The 15396-nt window shown below is 33.7% G+C and overlaps 1 pseudogene; it reads right to left on the bottom strand.

Moving 5' to 3' along the window:
* Positions 1-9356: 9356 nt before the first annotated feature.
* On the bottom strand, positions 9357-14146 carry LOC114388265 (annotated as a pseudogene).
* Between the last annotated feature and the right edge of the window lie 1250 nt (positions 14147-15396).

The following is a 15396-nucleotide window of genomic DNA, read 5'->3' on the forward strand; positions in this document are numbered from 1 at the left end:
ACACCCTACTGCCCTTCTATTAGAGGGCAAGGGAACTAAATCCCAGGTGTGATTCTTTAGTAAGGCAGCATATTCAAGTTGCATGGCAGAAAGCCAATTTGGATCAGTGAGAGCCTGTTTAACACCTTTTGGTTCACTATGAGCCAAAAATAATGAATGATGAATTCGAGGAGTATATATCCCTGATTTAGACCTGGTTTGCATAGGATGAGCATTGGTAGTTCTAGAAACAAGTTCACCATGTTCAAGGGATTCACTAGGGGATGAGGAATCAAATTTAGGCTGTGACACAAATGTAGGACTGGTTTCATTATTATGGAGACTGTTATTTGAGGACAAACTAGGTTGCTATGAGGGGACATCAACAGAGATGGGAGAGGAAATAGAAAGCTTATGTGTAGGGGTTGGAGAGTTCAAAGGGGAGTTATGACAAGGTGGAGACAAGTTAGGATTAAGTGAAAATATTGAGAGAAAGAGGTAGCCTGAGTAGGACTTTGCTTGAAAAGATCACAATATGGATATCACATTTCATTAAAAATGATATCTTTGGAAATGTAAATCTTGCTGGAAGCATATAAACATTTATAGCCTTTGTGGGAAGACGAATAGCCTAGAAATACACATTATTATGATTTGAAATCAAGTTTGTGAGTATTGTAAGGTCTCAAGAAAGGGAAACAAGCACATCCAAAAGTTCTTAGAAATTTGTAGTCTGGTGATATGTTAAACAGGACTATGAAAGGGATGTTAAAATTTAAAGATGTAGTAGGTAGTCTATTAATTAGATATACTGCAGTAGTGAAAGCAAAGTCCTAAAAAGCAAGAGGCAAAAAAGGATGATGAAGGAGTGTAAGACCAAGTTCAACAATGTGTCTATGCTTTCTTTCAACCACACCATTTTGATGGTGTGTGTGGGGGCAAATCAATCTATGAGTGATGCCATGATTAGACAAAAAAGTAGTGAAAGGTTTGTATTCTCCCCCCAATCAAATTGGACATTTTTTATTTTGTGGTTTAGTTGAAGTTCCACCATAGTCTTGAATTGTTGAAAAACAAAAAGCGTCTCAGATTTTGATTTCAAAGGATATATCCATGTAAATTTAGAATAAGCATCAATAAAGGAAACATAGTAAGCATAACCAGAGTGGGAGGTAATATGAGAGGGTCCCTACAAATCAATAAAAATTAATTCCAAGGGAGTAGAGTAAACAGTCTCAAAAAACAGATGAAGGAAGTTTATGTGACTTTCCTACACAACAAGAAGAACAAAACTCAGAGACATTTTTATTGAATGGAGCAATATTACAATGATTAAGGACAAGTTTAAGAACATGAGCATTAGGATGACCAAGCCTAGTGTGCCACAAAGTGTGAGAACTAGGGGTCAAAGAAACATTTGAAACTTTATTTACATCACTAGAATTAAAAACAACCCTAGATCTAGATGACAAATCAGCAGAACTTGAAGGTGATTTAGCTGCAGAGGACAACAACATAGATGACTCTTGAAGCTTTAGGTTGGGAAAGGAATACAGGGCATCAACACCAACAACACCTTGAAGCAAAGTTTCATGTGTCCCCTGAGATTTGACAAGACAATGATGAGGGTGAAACTCAAAGAAAACATAATTGTCCTTGGCAAATTTGCTCACACTTAACAAATTTTTGGTAATAGATGGGACATGAAGTAAGTTGTTTAGTCTAAAACAAACATGTGAGTTAATAGGAGACAAAAAGGAAGAAGAACCAGAACCATTAATATGCAAACCTTGACAGTTTCCAATGAAAATTTGGTTTGGACCCTCAAAGTGACCTAGCTTATGGATGTTCTAAGGCTCATCGGTGACATGAAATGATGCATCTGAGTCAGGGATCCATGCAGAATGGGCAGCACCTGTAGAAGAGACATTGACAAGCATGGCACTAGGAGTAGCTAAGGTGACATTAATATCCTGATTGGAGTTTTTCAAATTGGGATTCACCCAAGTGTTGGAAGTTCTGTTGTTGGATTGAGAAGGATTAATTTGCATAGGTTGTAGAGTCTGGGGATCATAGAGCACAAGAGACTAATGAGGATGATAATTTGAATCAGCCATGTAAAAACAAATGTTGGCAGTGTGACCATATGTCAAGCAAATTTGGCATTGGAAGTTCGCAAAACGTACTCCACGACCCTTCCCATTACCGATGCCACGACGACCACCATTGTTGCCACGACCTCCACCGTTGTGGCCATATCCACCACTAGAATTATTGTGAGTGCTAGTATCATTTGAGTTAGGGAGCACATACCCTTTAGTGTAATTGATAGAGGGAGAAAATGATTGTTTATGAAATCTGTTGGCTCGAGATTCATGTGCAAGAAGGAGAGCCTCAACTTCAACAACAGGAGGAGTCTCGAACTTGCTTTCAATAACAGAGATCACTGGTGCATAATCATGTGGTAGGCCTTCAAGAATGGCATCGACGTGTTCTTCATGAGGTACCGGATTGTCAACGCCTGTGAGTTTGTCAACAATTTTCTTGATCTGCGATAAGAACTCACGCATCGTCTTGCCGTCAAGGGAGGTGGAGCGAAGGTTAGTGCAAAGTTGGCGGGCACGCGCCTTCGTCTGCATATGGAAGTACTTATGAATTTTATCCCAGACTTGATACGAGTGAATCGAGCCAATGACTCGAGAGAGAACCGATTTCGACAATGTTGATTGAAGCCATGTGAGGAGCATTTGGTCTTGGACTTCCCAAGCCTCATACGCGGGATTCACTTTGTTCGCAACGCGATCTTCATCAATGAGATATCGCTGAGGAATTGAAGGGTTAATGGCAAATCGTTGAAGTTTGTGCGATTTGATGACAAGTTCAATTTGTTGTTTCCAGTGTAGATAATTAGAGTCATCAAGTTTCTCAGCTATTAAGTTAGGAAAAGATTGAGGCGCGAAAGGGGAAGGATTCGAGGTAGACAAACTTTAGCGATTTGTTGTTAACCCTTCAATTCCTCAACGATATCTCACTGATGAAGATCGCGTTGCGAACAAAGTGAATCCCGCGTATGAGGCTTGGGAAGTCCAAGACCAAACGCTCCTCACATGGCTTCAATCAACATTGTCGAAATCAGTTCTCTCTCGAGTCATTGGCTCGATTCACTCGCATCAAGTCTGGGATAAAATTCATGAGTACTTCCATGTGCAGAAGAAGGCGCGTGCCCAGTCATCATCCAATAAGAACGTGACACGTGACAGTCAACATCACTTGTTAACGGTCAATGTCAAATTGTGGCTTGGGGGACTAACATTGCACGATTTTAGAAAATAGGATAACCAAATTTATGAATTAAATTACTGGGGGACCAAATCCGAAATTGGAGATAAACTAGGAAACCAAAAATGCAATTTTGCCTTATATTTTTTTTCTAATGCACTTTACAAAACGGAAACATATTTTGTTGTTTAGCTGCACAATGAAAGTGTGTTTCCATTGTTATATTCTTTGTCTATCATAATTCACTTGTTAAAGACCTCATCAAATGATTTGCAACACAATATGCATGACTAACAACAATTAGCAAACTTTGTATTTCACACTAACTAAATAAAAACATTAGCTAGAAGAGTTAACTGAAACAAGTGTCAAATGAAACATATTGACACACCGAGTGTCAAATGAATACACATAACAATACTTAATACAAGATGAGTTAACTAAAATAATTAATCCTGAGTGATGTCGACTACATATTGATATCCTACAGTTGAATGGAACATCAATGAGTTGAATTCTTCTGAGTTACAGGTATGGTCGATCTCTGCCATGAACGAGTTTCACGAGTGTAGTATGTACTCCATTGTGGTGCAATAGGAGACAGGGGACAACCATCCTTCAAAAACATCCATATTATCATAAAAATCCAATTTTGGAGCATAGATAAGGAAACCAAGATAACATTATACCGACTAGCAATGATATAACTCATGTTAGGATGTTCATCCACTTGTCAATGAATGTTACTGGGTCGGGCTAGACATACAAAGAATCTAATAATTAAATCAGTTTGTATTGTATACCAAACAACTCAATATATTGACAATTCCATATTTGAAGTTCCCAAATCAAGTCTTATCGAACTGGATCCCATGATTCCTCACCCTAACTTAGTAAAGTTGTAAATGTCCTGTAACCGCATTTTTCATTGGGTCTCACATCAACAACTTTTATGATGAATTGTTGCAATAGGGTCCATATAAGGTGTTTTTTGTTTGTTTTTTGTTACTAACATCTTTGCGAGCCACACTTGGAGTTCTCGAAGTATCAATCATCATGTTCATTTCATCAACTCGCTCCCACATTAAAGGTGCACATTTAGTAGATTTCATAGACTTCAATGGACCCTTTGTTTTTACTTTCTATGGAGGGGGACACATTGAAGTGATATCCAAAAATGCAAGTTCATGGATCTTATTCTTTAATGTCATTTTCTTACCCATGTCAAGCTATGAAAATCTCTTTAACAATGCATCGACCTCATTTGTGAGAGTTAGTCACCCCAAGAAACACCTATGTCATCTATACCGCTAATGGATAACATCTTCCAACACATGAAGGGACAACAAGGGTATTGAGCCACTAATTTGGCTAAACCTAGCATGTTCACATGCACCCAATAAACCATGAGTAGTTCTAAGTGTTCAACCACAAGAAGAACTGTCAACACCAACGGTTGTAGAGTGCTTCAACTCATCAAAGATTAAACTTTATGCTTGTGTTGAAACAAATCCCCGTAGTCTCTTGTAAAACGGTGTATTGAACTTATGGTCAACCACATTGATGCTTTTCTGAAACGACACCTTAAATTCAGTATAAGCATGTTATTTATTGCATCCAAACAAGTACAATGCTATCACAAAACAATCTCTTTAGTCTTGCATGTGAACCTTCAACCATGTAAAGTAGTTTAGTGTAATGTCAACAAAAGATACATAACAAACAAAATGTGAAACAATTAGGTAATTACAAAAGTGCACTTATTAGTTTTTGTGTTTCCAAGATGCATAACACGATCGGTCCATGCTTGTACAAACATCTCCATATGAAGCAACAACCACGTATAATAAACATACTCTTGAAAAAGTCAGATAACGTGCACAAATGTTTGTAAAGCTTTTCAACTGTTGCTCATATATTTTCTCATTAGTAAAATTCATCAAGCCTTTCCAAGCATCCATTACAGCCTCACAATCTTTTGCCTTTGTCACGAGTATCTTGCATTTTGCTCTGACACTCTTAGAAATGTAAAACTCACATAAAAAGTTGGTTGCAAAAGGGAAGACAACCTCCAGTGCATTCATCAAGAAAAGATCTCTCTCAGTGAAAATCACCTGAGGTAGTACATCATCCTTCACAAACAATCCTTTGACCTTATTTAACGCGTGACACCCTTTACCCTCACAAATATAAATAAATAATAAAAGGAATTAAAATCATACAAAATTTATTTAAAAGTTTTTAAACACATAATAATAAAAGGAAAGAAAACCATGCGGAATTAATTATTTTTTTAAAAAAACACATTTAATTTAAATCAATTCAAAAGGGTAAAAGGTTCACATTCACTTAGTGAAATCATAGTAGAAATTGTTCGAATAAAGGATAAAGTTATCTCGGCTCAAAACAAGGCCGTCAATTTTGAATAAATATAAAAAAAACTAAAACAAAAAACATAACACAATTATATCATTCACGGAATTATAACATATGAAGTAAAATCCTATGCCCCGATGTCACACTTATCAGAGCATATTCCTATCACAGGCTAAGTTTCTCCATCTCCAGCATGGAGCTCATCATATGCTAACTCACCTGAAACAAAATGGCAATCTACCCAAATACAAACACACACCGGGAGTAAGTTATCACATTTCTAAATAAAATACGGATAAATAAAAGCATAAGCAAAAATACATTATACAACTATTTATAACGCAACTCAACTTAATTCAATTCACGTTGTTTCAACACTTTATCATTTAAATATCATATTTCAATCACCCATCTCATGACCCATGAATCACACACTCAATCAAGGCATAACAACACTCACCGATTTCATAATAAACAATTCACAGGCGTTATGCAACAATTATACTAAGACTCAAGCCTATATACAATGTGATACCATGTCAGTGAAAAATCACACTAGGGAGCTTAAGAGTACATAACAAGACACACCACACAATGGATATGTCAGGTCACTACTCTCACTAAGTAAAATCATAAGGTGACTAGTTAGGGTTACTCTATTTTGCGAGAATGCTCCAATCACATGGAATCAACATAGGCTTAAAAGAGCACTCAAACCGAGTTTCTTTACCCCTAAGCACTTAAAGAATCTGTTTGGGTCTCACCTTCTTGAATCATGTCCAACTCCCAAAACAATTTTTTTTGTATGCAGACACTGTTCATGAATTATACAATACTCACGACCTCACACTTATACTTCAAACATATTTAACAAGTTGCGCTACAGTTTAACCCTTCAAGATCCTAATTAGGATTCGTACACTTTTCCTTTAAAATTACGCATAAAAATTTTCTCGAGATAAACACTGGTCGGGTTATTGTATAACTCATAACTCACAAGACAAGTAATATCACTACAAGTATTAATCACACACTCATTCACAACCATGTCTTATGTCTACAATTTAACATTTCACAATTTAACTAATTACAAAGTATACTCAACAATTAGATAAAAATGTATAATAATAATAACATAACACATCTAACTTCAAGACTTATAAACAAATATATATGACATATCACTATACAATTACATGTAATACTATATATATATATATATATATATATATATATATATATATATATATATATATATATATATATATATATATATATATATATATATATATATATATATAAAAAAAAGTACATACAAAGGATTGAACATATTAAATATATATGGAAATAATTAAATGTATTACAAACATTAATATATATATATATATATATATATATATATATATGTGAGTAATTAATATACTAAAAACATTTACATAAATATATTAAAACATTCACATAAGCATTAAAAACATTAACATAATTATATTAAACATTGACATAAAACATTAAACATAATCATATTAAAACATATATATAAATATATTATATTCAATATATATTAATGTAAACATACGTTAACGTAAATATATTAAAATTTTAATATAAACTTTTTAATAATATATACATATATATATATATATATATTAATTTAAACATTAAGCTTATTATTATTATTATTATTATCATCATTATTATTATATATTAATTTAAACGTTGAACATATATATATATATATAATTATAAGCATAAGAACATGTTAAATATATTTATATTAAAAAAAATAACAATAAATATAAATATATCCTTAGATAAAAAAATATATGTATAATATATATATATATATATATATATATATATAACAACCAAAAGTTTATAAAAATTTATATGTATATCCTAAATGCATTATTTCAACAAAGTCATAGAAATCCAACAATGAGAAACAACACCTTGATTCTAAGTATTGCACCATCATCATGAAAAATTAATCACAATTTTCTTTTTAGAATTATTTCAGTAGTAAAATACAATCTAATAGAATTTATCATTGGCAAGGAGGGATAAAAGGTGATAAGCATCTAAAGAAAATCATACAGTAGAGGAATGAAAAGAACACACTTCTCTTATAGTAAATTCTTCCTTGCTTAATCATCAACTAGAAATGTACCCAATTTTTTAAGGATTTCTACTCAACATAGAAACACATAAATTTTATAAAACACAATCAATCCGTCAAACACCATCAATCTGTCAAACACCATCAATCCGCAATTTAAAACTTAAGAACATAATTATATTTCATAAAACAACCCAAAATGATCCAAAAATTGATTCTCTAGATATTCTTACACATGTTCATTCTAATCCCCAAGCGTGAGTAACTCATCTCTTACCTCAAGGTAGTCACTCAAGCGTTCTCCGTTAGTAATGATAGCATTTCTGGTGCTCTATAGAGCTCCTCCTTCGGTTACTCTATTAGGGTTTTTGTGCGTCAGAAGAAGAAGAAAAACAGAATGTGTTTTTGTAAAAGTTATTCTGGGTTAAAAGTTAATTTATATAGTGAGTGAATTGATGACCTAATCATATTTTATTTATTTATTTAAAGGAAGTAAAGGGACGTGTGTTACATAACATCCATTCCAAATTGTCCATCCTCTCATATTGTAAATAAGCAAATGCAAATGAAAAGTCATTTCTGTTGAAGTCATACCAACATCTCCAACAGTGGAAGACGAAATTTTTTCGTCTTATAAGTAGTATGACAAATCAACACTATTGGGAATGAATTTAATAGTTTGATGGAATCTGGATGAGACCACATTATATCTTTGACAACATCTTGAGTGTTCACTTTTCTGAACCAATATACATATTGATCACGTTCTATCAACTTTAGTATATGTTGTACCTCCGATCCTGGACCCCTTTATTCGAATCGATATCTTTGTCATTCAGTGTATACAGTCTTGATGGTGGTGATAATTTATTTTATCTTGATCTTTAGTTCAACAAAATTTGACTAGGCTTCACCATGTTTTTGGTCATTTGATTAAGCAAAATTTTTTCTTCACTGCATAAATGATCAGCATACACATGCCCGATCAATGCTTCATTAACTTAGTGGTTAGGAACCCGACAAATTACAAAATTTTGCAATCAACCTCTTTGACAAACTTTCCCTTTAATTTAAACAAACAATCACATTTTCTAGTTTCAGTACTCTTGCAGCTAACTAGTCCTTGTATTGTTTGTACATTCTTCCATTTTCAAAACCCACTACAACATAAATTTTCCTCCCCTTTTCTGACCAATGGATGACAATAACAAATCAAAGACTCTTCCCCAAATCTCGAACTCAGTGTAACAAATCATCTCGATTTTCAAAAACTTAAAAACAAAATATTTTTCTTCACTTAAGTAACATACACATTCACAAATATAAACTCAATTGCTAACTAATCAACATACCTCTTCAGTCGTGAAATGATTGGAAAAGTTAGGATAATCAAATTGATCTACAAAATCTTCAGACATTTTTTCTTTAGCTATTTTAGCTTATTGATTGGGGTGATAAAAATCATTTTGACTATTATCAAGCATGTTTCTAAAATCATGAGGCTTTGTAACTTCATCGGAAAAACAATATTTTTTAATCCTTGTATTCACTACAAAGAATCATTCATCAAAAATAAAAAATGACACAAAAATATTCCAGTAAGAAAAAAAAAAGAAACAATACATAACATAATAATCATGATTTTGTTGTTGTCTGGAATTTGACACAATGAAATTATGTTGTTGTGTGTCAAATTCCAAACAACAACGGAATCATGGTTCCGTTGTGTATCAAATTCCAGACACATAAGGGAATCATGATTTCGTTGTATGTTGAATTCCATACAACAATAGAATCATAATTTCATTGTATTCTAAAAATTTCCAATAAAATACAAAACCATGATTCTTCGCCGAATGATGATTCCCTTATGTAAAAAAAAAATCCGTAACAGATTGGGTGGTCTGAGGGAGACGAGAGAGAAGAGAAGAGGATGAGAAGCGATGGAGAGATGAGAGAGGAAGGGAGAAGGGTTGAGGTGTAGGGAAAAGGGAGAAGGATAAAAGTGTTGCAACTAGCATGCATGATGAAGCAGTGTTCTTCAGCCACTTCTCTCCTTTGGCTAAACCCTTGTGTTCCTCAGTAAATAACATTTGAGGTGTCCTACCTTCAGAATCCTTAATCTCCTTGAATAGAGGTTGTATGATCTTTTCCACCTCCTGCAAATTCAAGAAATAAAATGTGTCAAAACAACATTAGATACTCAATGAGAAAGTAAACTGAGAAAGCTGACAACAGAATAATAATTGAGCAATGACCTTGAACCACAATAATTCCCTTTGCATCTGCAGGGCTGCACCAGATACAACATGAAATTGATCTGAAGGGGCCAATTTTCCAGCCAAATGCAGTATGTTGTGATTGTTATTGTCTCTGTAAGAAGTTATAAGATCCTTATGCGCCTCTATGTCATAAATCAGGTTAAATATTTTTTCTCCTGACGATAAATGATTGCAATGTGAAAAGGACTCCTATTTTGGCTGTCAAAGTAGATCTGGATGAGTAAAGAAGCTCAATTACAATCTCAGGTATCCCAGATTCAGCAGCAATAAATAGGGGCCGTGACAAAGTGCTTTTAATTAAGTCTCCATGTTGTATTTCATCTGAAGACACTATTAGTTCCCGAAGACATTGCACTAACTTTAAAGCTTGTGCATTCAATGTCTTTTTCTTCTGAACTGCTTCAAATCCTGGCACTCTAAGTACATCAAGTTAGTCCAAGACACAATCAATGCTAGTGAGAACATTAAGTTGGCAGCATACCAAGATATTTTACAGCCTGACAGAGTTCGGAAACCAACAGGTTATCTGCAACTTCATCAATTCAATGCATTGTTAAATAATAAATCACATGACAAATATTCTGATTCATAGACATAATAGAGAAGCAATAGCTCATTTATGTTTAATATTCAAATCTGTTACTGACCTTGGAAAAGTGATTGTTAATGTTTTTTATATTGACCAGTATTAAGAGTTCGTGAATAGTTGTGTTGAGTTATCATTCTAATGATGTATCGTTAATGTGTGAAAGATTCATGAAGTCTAAAGCTTATAGTGAATGTAAAAGCTCATTTGTTTATGTATGTTGCTCCAAATATTTTCCAGCTGAAAAAATATAGCATACCTTGAAAAGTCGAAGGTACCTGGGATTGGGAGATGTTAGACTGGCATCTGTAGTCAGTTGCTAGTTTGACTCGGATCCCTTCAAAAATAAATTTCACCATGCCATTCCTTTTAGAGAACATAACTTCTATTTGTCTCATTTTCATTTATAGGTCTTGACACTTCAATTCAATGTATAGTGCTTGAATTATATATAGAGTGAGCTTAAAGCAAACAATCTATCTACATATGGACCTTATAAAGATGGCATTCAAAAGCATAACATAAGATATCATTAAAGTAACCATTTTACAATTCCGTGGTGTGTTACCCACATGGATAGATGCATCTTTCCCAGATTCCTAGATGAATGCCACTGGTGAATGATGAAGGTTTTTATGCCAACACGTGTAAAGCAGTCTCCCCATTCAAACCATGATAAGTTGCTAATTGTGGTTGACACTCAAGTACATGTAAGGCAAAATCTGAGAACAAAGTTCATGTATAAATTATTACAACTTCTAAGTCACTTAAATGGAGTTATAACTCATTTTCGAAAATTACCATATAAATCTGTAGATATAGCAGCAATCAATAGGCTAAAGTAGTCTTCTGTTTTTAGAACCTCATGATTGGTCACCCAATAGAGATACCAAACCATGTATGTCCCTTTGGCCCAGTAATGTAGCTATATAAAGTGGTGTCACCCCTTCACTACCTCGTATTCCAGGTAAGTTTATATTCCTTTCCACCATCAGCTTTGCTATTTTGGTAACCCCAAATGCAACACCAAAACAAAGTGCAGTATTGTTGTCTTTATTTTGAATTTCCAAGTCTGTTGTTTTCATTCTTTTGACCAACTCCTCCACAAATTTGGTGCATCGAGCCCCAGCTGAAATATGAAGAGCTGTTTCCCACCCTCTTGAAGTCCTGGCATTCTCCGCACCAGGATGCAAATTTAGGAACTCATTGGCCTTCTCCCAATCACCTCTCAATGCAACTCTATATAAGGGTAAATACATGTGAAGATTCATTGGTAATTTATCTCCTGTCATGCAAACATTGAATATCAACACACATTTTAACTACTAATTCCATACCACACCAGGCTGAGAGCTATACTATACTTAAAAATCTAGGGACCTATACTAGAAACAATGAGTGCCTAAGATGCTAAGGTAATGGATCATGGAGTAACAAAGTTTTAAATAATGTACAATCAGAACATTAGACTTACTGAAGGCCAGAAATGTACTTGAGGGGGGTTCAGAAGGATTAATGTGTTCAATATCCATTTGATCATTAACTTGAAGAGGTGAAATCGCAGAAGTACTTGGCCGATCAACTGGTTGATATATTGATACAGCATGTTCGATGGAATTGGAAGGAAAAGAAGATATGGAATTTCTGGGGTAGGAGTCCCATGTTCTAACATAAGTGGTTTTGAACTATAGCATTGATGGATTCTGCTTTCTGGTGTATCACATTGATGGTTGATGAACTGAGCAGAACATGTGTCACATCCGTTGCTTTCCTCAATATTTTTGGGCGGAAATAGCTGCCGAAAACTTGGTGCTCGATCAAATTTTTTACTTGAGATTTGCTTTGTCATGATCTCCTTCAATATCCAGGTAAGCTACAGAGCTAACACAAATATAAAATAATATCATAGTAAGATTGTATTTTCCTTGATTACAAACAATAGTATATTATTGCTTAACATGTGTGTGTGCTCCCATGCTAATTCTTGGGGAAAAGTGGGCTAGAAATAGTTGAAGTTGATGCAAAACTTAAGAACACAATTTCCAAAGAAGATATATGAATGGATAAGAAAATTATTTCATTTTCATACTTTTTACAGAACAACTCAAACATAACTCTAATATCAAAAGTTAAGAACACAATTGCAAAAGAAGATACATGAATGGATAAGAAAATTATTTAGTTTTCATACTTACAGAACAACTCAAACACAAGTCTAATATCAATTCACAAAAAGAAAATCAATTCTAAAACTTTGCAGTGCTAATATTCAGGAAATATGGAAATGATTAATAGCTAGTAATGAGGCTGGCTACACAGGACATTTTTGCTCCTTCTACTGCCATTTACCATGTGTTTGTGTTGGGAAGGTCAAAATGGAAGGAGTATTTTTTTTTTTGGTTGAATGTTAAGAGGGTTTTCCACTTGATGCTTAGTAGAGAAGGTGCTAAATTCTTTTGTTTAAACTATTTATAATGCAATTTCAATTGATTTTAATCTCAAATTAGACATGGAAACAGTAAGGATGGATTGAAATGTTGATGATTCCATTTTCATTCCTTGCTTTCTAACTTTCTTTATCTTTCTAATCAATTATTTGAATTTCTAATATTCAACCCATCCTGGCTTTCATTTCTACCAAGCACAACCCTTAGTTCACAGGAAGAAGCTATAATCTATTCCATGGTGGTTGTTCCAACAAAAACTGTGGGAAAAATTTTCAGTTGATCCAAAGGCGGAAAAGGGGTTGACAAGTCAAGGTAAAAATGTATAGTCTTTAGCTTCAAAAATACTTAAGGCCTCAAAATTGTTTGAACCGTTTGAATGAAAAGAAGACAACAATTTTCACCCTCAAATTGTGAGTTAACGAGGACTAGCATCAATTCTGTCTGATAAACAAGTTCCAATAGCAGTAGCAGAGTCCCATTGATTGGAATATGCTCATGAATACACTTAGTAAAGTTAGTTGATGTACTACTCTTCAAGGAAAACGAAAAGGTTAAGGTACTAATAGGCTGATAAGTCTTTCCAGTAATAGTTTTGTTCTCTTCATAATTGGTTAATGTACTAAAAAATATGAAAGCTAAGTTTCTAATTATGCTTATCCAATAATTCATAACTATTACTTTAATGCAAGCAATGAATCATATTTAAATAATAAAAATAAAAAGTAATTTTCCTGCAACAATGTAGAGTCGAACGAGATGTGTTCAAACATATGCAGAAAGGATTTAGGAAACTTACATGACCAAGTATCACAAAGAAAAATCTTGGGCCAGGGAGCAAACAAACTTGCCAAATTCTGAAGTGCAGATACCCTTCTTTCGTGATCCAAATTATGGCAAATGTTGCCAAAGATCGTTTGTAAGGACTCTGAGTTTCTAATTAAGTAGAAAATAAAAATATAGGATCTTTATTTCTAGCAAATGGGAAAATGAAAATTGCATTTGCAAGTAAGTTATGCTTCAGGTTGAAAAATATCCTAAGTCATCATGGTCTGAGGATGCTAATGATTTTAGTGAACAAACAGAAGATTCTAGGCGTTTCTGGAGAAACCTCTTGTAGGTATATAGGAACTTTTTTGATGTAGAAGTGGTAAAAGTAAATGAATGATTGGTCAACAAGTCCAAAAGTTAAATAATAGTATGACAAGGAAAGGGGAAACTGCCTGAGCAGGTTGCAAAAGTTAGACAAATTTGCATGTGGCCAAAAGCAGCAGTGTTGCGTATGCCTCTAATCTTAGTTTTCTTTTTTTTTAACAAAACTTAGATCTCATGTGATTTGTTCTCTAATTAAAAATGGAATTTCCTATCGATAATTCACATAATAAAAAATTATATTAAAGATCAACATAGAAATCAACAAGAATTTTGTTGGGAAATCAACGCTCTCACTAACAAAATTACTCACACCCACAAAGAATTGTGAGAACACAACAAAGATTACACCGTAGAAAAATAACAACAAATACAAGAATTTAACATGGTTCGACACATCTTGTCTACGTCCACGGAACTATCTCAAAAAGTATTTCAAAATAGTGTATCACTCTACAAACCTGAGTATCTCACTCAATGGTTACAATAAATGATAACACTCTCACACAAAGACACTTTTCTCTCAACAAAATGACTTTGTTTCACAATCTCTCTTGTCACACGTTCTTTCTTCATGTGTTGTGTTTCTCCACTAAATCTCTTCTTTATTTATAATGAAGATTGTCATCAACTATAATAAATAAGTTCTCTTGGAAGTTAAAACAAAAACAACTCTCAATGCATCCATTCAATTAAGGTTCATCTAGTAAAATGCAATCTTCCACTTTGCATTTAAACCATCTAAACCTTAGTGATAAAAATCTAATTCTCAATATGCATGCAGCTTATCTTTTGGCTTGGAACTCTACAAATTTAGATCTAGTAGAAGAGGTTAATTTCTAATAACACAGTGAATTAAGATTTGAATTTTTACTATCGGAAGTATCAACATTGACGTCCTATAATATCTCAAACAAAATTATCTCCATAACATTTGAGAAAAAAAAAAAAAGACCACCATAGATTACTGAAATAAAACTTCAAATACACATTTATTACTTATCCTTATATTGCCAAAAATCACCATTGACTTGAATATTAAAGTATCTTTTGTAATTACCCGACTCGTCTCTGTCATGTTTCAGCCATATCAGCCATATCAAAAGGAAGACCACTATCAGTTCATCTCTAACCTTGATCAAAATCAACCTTAGACCTCAGTTAGATTTAACATTCATACAC

Source organism: Glycine soja, chromosome 15 (assembly GCF_004193775.1).
Source record: "Glycine soja cultivar W05 chromosome 15, ASM419377v2, whole genome shotgun sequence".
In the NCBI taxonomy this organism is placed as follows: domain Eukaryota; kingdom Viridiplantae; phylum Streptophyta; class Magnoliopsida; order Fabales; family Fabaceae; genus Glycine; species Glycine soja.